Source organism: Belonocnema kinseyi, chromosome 10 (genome assembly GCF_010883055.1).
Source record: "Belonocnema kinseyi isolate 2016_QV_RU_SX_M_011 chromosome 10, B_treatae_v1, whole genome shotgun sequence".
Lineage (NCBI taxonomy): Eukaryota > Metazoa > Arthropoda > Insecta > Hymenoptera > Cynipidae > Belonocnema > Belonocnema kinseyi.
The window spans coordinates 30,631,948-30,638,042 of NC_046666.1; positions in this window are offsets into that span (position 1 = coordinate 30,631,948).

Here is a 6,095-nt window from a genome sequence, read left to right on the forward strand (position 1 = left end):
ATCGTTCAGCATCAACTGTGCTCGTACGGCCACAATGAAACTCGGTAAACCACTCATGAATCGTTCCAATCGACGGTGCAGAGTCCGGGTAATACTTATCCAACTTGGCCTTGGTCTCGAATATCGTTTTCTTGTGAAGATAGTAGTGTTTGATTAAAACTCGAAACTCAGATTTTTCCATATTAAAAAAAAAACTCGGAGGTTAGTCGCTTCTCAGTGCTGTAACTTGTAAATGCGTAAACATAAAGGGCTGCAGTTTTGACAGGCGTCATTTGAAGGATCAAGCTCGACGAAAATGGTTCACATTAGTGAATAGTAATGCCATCGCTTAGAATTTTCAGGTACTTATCAGACTGCTTATTATCTGGTTTCCTTCAACGCGATTCTTTTTTACTAAACTCATGTAAAGTCAGCGTGATTTTCATTTCTGATGGATTTTTTCAAATAATAGTAATTTCAATGAAAAATATATTTCACAAACAATTTCTGTTATTACTAAATTTGAGATTTCTCACGGAGATGTTTTATATGAAAGCAATATGTTACAAGAAACTATAAAAACCGTAAAAATAGAGGTTGTATTGGTAATATACTGTACCTTAAAAATCAGAATGCACAGGAAAGCCTCTGTAGATTTTTCGTACAAAATTTAGAACTTTGTTTTAAGGTGTTATTGCACCTAGTATTAGGCAAAAATTGTAAGCTAAATCGCTGACATAATTGCTCATTTAATTAAAAAAAAAAACGTTCTCAAGACCTACGTACAATCTTTTATCATGAAAAATAATAACAGAAATACAAAATCGAGGGGTAATAAATCCAAGAGATAACAACTTTTGTAGTCAAATAAGCCAAAAGAATACACACCACTTACGTTGTTAACCATACTTGTTCCTTTGATTTGGAAAGATGAGAATCGTTTGTAATTTGGTCTTACACATGATGTTTAATTCTATTGGTAAGTATATTAACTCTATCGCATTCTATTGCAATTAATTTAAATATTTGTATCAAAACTATATATGTATTGGTGCAAAAGTAAGAACGAATTTAATCCGAATTTTTTGCAGAGAACTGTGTACCACTCAATTTCGACGTAGATTTTTGAGAGTATATCATTTGTGCACGTGAAAAGATCCTACAGTCAAAAAAGTGGACGATAACAAATGGTAAACTCCCATCTTCGCAACTGTGCTCGCCTAAATTAGGGCTGGGACAGATGGTGTCCTTCCAAATGTACACTTGCACCTATGGTATACTTTTAACTGTGCAAAATTGAATATGTACACGTTTATAGGAGCGACCGTCACAAATGTGTGCATTTCACTTCTGCGTAAATAAATTTCACACCAAAATAGCTCAATACTTAATAAAATAATAATGTTTCAATTAAAACGGTTGAATTTACAACAAAATTACGTTCTCGGCCAACATGATGGTTCTCAAACTCATAAAATTACTTTTTAACAAATGAGACCAGATTCCAAGCAATCAGTTGAATTTTCTGTTGAGACGATTAATTTTATACAAAGAGGATAGATTTACTATAAAATACATATGGTTTCAAATCCTTAGCCGAATCTTAGCTTCCTGCAAGTAAAACATGTCTCGAAAATTGAAAATCTCGTGCGTGCGTTAAAACAAATTTATTTCTGTTTTCTCAAACTGTAGCATTAGCCTATTTTATTCATCAGTTTTAATGTTTTTAAATACTGTGGTATTTTACTATATCCTATTCAGGAATTCGGTACCGAGTATGTACGTCGTTACTAATTCTAACAGGACGATAAATCTGATACGCAATACTTTGTTATTAGTGACTATAAAGTGATAAACCTTATTCGCAACATGTAGTTCTCAACTAACATTGAATTGAACCTCAGTTTTATCTTATCTCAGCCCTTTTATGTTAAAATAACTGTTCATCAGGAATTCTGTGAAATATAGTTGTCCCTAAATCCAGTGTCTAATCTCGCGTCTACCATGAATTTCTTTATACTTTTTTCAAATTTCTTTGAATTTATTCTTTGAACGAGCATGGGATATCCAGAAGCGAGAATTAATTTGCGACGACGACGTATGACATATTCAATTTTACTCTCGTTTAAAAAGACTGAGGATCAAAGTCGCTTTGCTTTTACAAACGAGCCTCTATTCTGTGCAAAACTTTGTGCAATGATTTCTATTTCAGAAATGTTGTCACATTTTCCTAACAAATTTTAATCTAATTGATTTGAAAAGAAGCTTTGTGAGTAACGGCACATTTAAAATATTCTTAATAGCGATTATCAACCCGTTTGGATTTTTTAATATTGGATTGGAAAATTCATAGCTCCATATTGGGAATTCTTTTTAAAAATTCCTAGGATATTATGAATTTTTCTTTTAAAACTTTCGCTTACTGATTGTTGGTCTTTTATTATAGTGATTCTTCTTGAACTTTTCCAATGAGTTACCGTATGAAAAAGGATTGCCCATTAAAAAATAAGATACATCCTTTGAAGTCAAACTGGACACCACGAGTCAGTATTCGGATTTCTGTTGCTCTCTATAATACTACCTTGGTTGTGCCAAGATAGAGTGACAGAATCAGCATTTTTAGGTTCCCAAATAAAAACGGGTTGCACGAGATTAAGAAAATTTCTATCCAACTCTACTCTAATACAGCAGAAACGTAACAAGTCTAGAGCGCGAGGAAAGCTCTAAAAGTTTTTTTGTTTTAAAATCGTTTTTTACCCTGATTTCCTGTTGGGGTTTGGAAGGCGATCTTTGATATCCCTCTTTTCCTTATCCTGCGTAGCGCTTCTGACAGTTGAGGCGAACCCCACTTTCGGCACACATCACGACCAGAAAAAAAGCGTTACATATTGTTTGAAAAATCGCCAAAATGTACACGAAGCCTTAATATGCTTTGAAATCATGTGTGCAAAATTTAATATTATACAAAATTTAATGTTTTGTGATATTCGAGCATATAAATGCATGTTATTAACAAAAAATCATTTCTTTTTCAGAATTAAGTTCACAGTCCCGCTATTACCCTTATGCCGATTTTCCTAGTAGCTCTAACTTGGTTCGCTACCGACGTTCTTCTCCTACTTTTCGTGAACCCTCTTCTGCAGAGCCTGAGCTTCCACTACGTGGCAGTACAAGCTCTCCTTCTGACAGGTGTTCTCCGACAAGGCGTTCTCCTGTCAGGGCTTTTTCTGTCAGTAATCCTGATTATCAGGTACTTGGATATGGAATTGGACAACTAGGACTTATTCGGCTTATACCCCATACCAATCAGTACCGACAATTCGAGTTTCGCAGATACACATTTGAGTCACCACTTCTATGTCGAAAAGAATGTAATGTTCAAATAAGCATGCCAAGCACAGAACAAATTGTGTTGACATCTAAAAGTAATATTTTTGCGATATTAGAGAATAGTGGGTTTCTAAATGGAATATATATTAAACGTAAGAGTACACCTCGGATAAAAGTGAACATAGACAGTGGCGTGATTATGAACTTGACCCCAGAGGAGATCAGAGAATGTCCAGTAGGCAAGCACCGTTATATAGACACGTGTTTTAGCATAGTTGTTGTCAAACAGGATTCCTTGCAACTGAACCATTGAATCACATTAAAAAGAAACTGTAATTCTTTTATTTATTGTGTATTTCATATCGGCACTGAAAAAATTTAAAAATTCAAGCAGATTTAATTCGTTGGATTATTTTAGATTAGTTCTTCGGTGATTAGGAGCTAATAGAATATTTTTATTTAATCTGTTTCTCAAACCCTAAAAAAGTTGTCGCAATTATATTAAATAAATTTTTGGAAATGATAGATACGTTTGTGAAAAAATTTAGTTAAATGAACGTGTTTACATGAGGAGGTCAATTTTCGGAGGGCTACTGGTAAAACCATGGCCGTGAAGGATGAGGTTTTTTAAGTTGTCTATGCGAACATGATGAGCAGTGAAAGAGGTCAGGTACCAGAAATTGAATTGAAAAAAATTAGCAATTCAAAAAAAAAATAATTTCTGCAAAAGTGTCAACATGAAGAAATATTTAATCATTCCACAAACTGCAAGATAAGAATATACATCAATATTTTTATTGAGAGTCAATTCAAGTTCTTGATGCAAAACGCTGTTGAGAATGAAAATCTGATATTCCTTCTGATATCAAGAGACTTTTAACTATCAGGTATCGCATAATACTTCCTGCCAATGCTTCGAAAGAACGCCAATTCACAATCTCATATTTTGATATTCACACCATGCTTGGTACTATTTATAAGGGCCCACGCGCAAAAACACCAAGGGCGTGCATAGCTGTCCAGGCTAGGAATTCGATCTGGGTGCCTAAGCTCTGCTTGAGGGATCTTAGCGTTATCAAGGTGAGGCTTGGGAGAAGAAGTGAAGAAATGCTTTGAAATCGTATCTTTAAAAATTGAAATTGGATTGGCCTACTGTCCCTCATTCGATCTCAGGTATCAAAAAGAGAGCTCCTGTTATTTGGTTCTGTCAATGTGTAGCTGTTTATTTTTTCTTGCCTAGCTCAGCGTTATGTATGATTACCAAAACATTGGTAATATAATTTCATTTTTCTTATATTTTATTTTTGTCTTAAATAGACTTTTTTTGTAACTTGATAACAATAAAAATAAGGAAGAAAATAAAAGAAAAAAAGAATGAAGAGAATTTAGTTGGCTGCCTTCTCATTTTTATTTACCCTTTTTCATTTTTGTCCGAAAACAATTTTTAAATGCCTTTTAAATTACAATCAGAGCTTTTTTTATGTGGCCCAAATCTGTCCATTGAAGTCTTGCTTTTCTTACAGAAGTTTGCATCAATTTGATTATTAGAAGTTAAATAGCATTTTTGATTCGGATGTTAATCTAATATAAATTTCCTAAATATTGATATTAAACACCATATTCATCGGCTTTTTTTAAAGTATCGCCACCAGAGTAGTTCATGATGTCCCATTATGTACAAGTATGATCTTGACAACAGAATTGATCCTCTATTTATTTTCCAGAATTAAGTTCACAATCCGGCTGTAAACCTATTGGCGATTGGGCTGATACTTCTGGCTCTGATCGTTCCCAAAATTCTTATTCTGCTCGTCAGTCTCCTGCCGAGTATGAGCCCGAGTCTTCAGTTCGTGTCAGATCTAAGTCTCCACCTCCCAGGTCTTCTCCTACTCGTCAGTCTCTGGTCGATCCCAAACCCGAGCCTCAACTACGTGATAGGTCCAGGTCTTAACCTGGTAGGATTTATTTTGCCAGTACATCTGCTCAAAGAAAAAAATGATGTCCAAGTGAGACTACCGCTCACGGAACAAATCGTATTGACAATACACTGACAATTCTATGTTTTTTAAACAAGAGCTTTTATTTAATGTGAATGTGACGTATGTACTAAAAACAACTTAACGGGTACAAGCAGATAGATTCCAGCTGTTCATTTTATTTGTTTGTGCCAAGGATACAATTACTTTAATCAAATAAATATTGTTTTCAGGCAAAAAAGTCGTGCCTTGGCTCAAAGAAATCATTTCTTCGGTGATACTTCTTCAATATACGGAGATATTTCTTTTGCGAAAATGCAAAATGTATGGAGTCCAAGAAATTATTTCTTGAAAGCTAAGAAGATAGTTTCTTTCAATTATTTTCTCCCACCCTAGAAAACGTTTTAGCGATGTAATTCAATTAATTCTTAGAAATGATAAATGCGTTTTTAACCTTTCTTATTTGGACAAATGCTTTCTCTAGTTTACCTAAAACATGAATTGCTCTATGTATTGTAGGAATTTTACTTGTCACAATTTATGATTAATTTGTTTTTACTTAAAAGTTGTATTATTGTGGCTTGACTTTTTTAGCTAAGTTCTAGTTTGTCTAACTTTCGCCTCGGGCGAAAATAAATATAGGCAGTGGCTTGATAACTAACTTGACCTCAGACGATTTTAAGGAATGTCTTATAGGCAACCACGGTTATACAGTCTGTCAAGTTAAAGCGTGGGTGGTTTTACTCGCAGTCGGTAAGGTGTATCGACATGATTTTGATGTCAAAATATTAAGAAGAGCTCCCTCTTTCA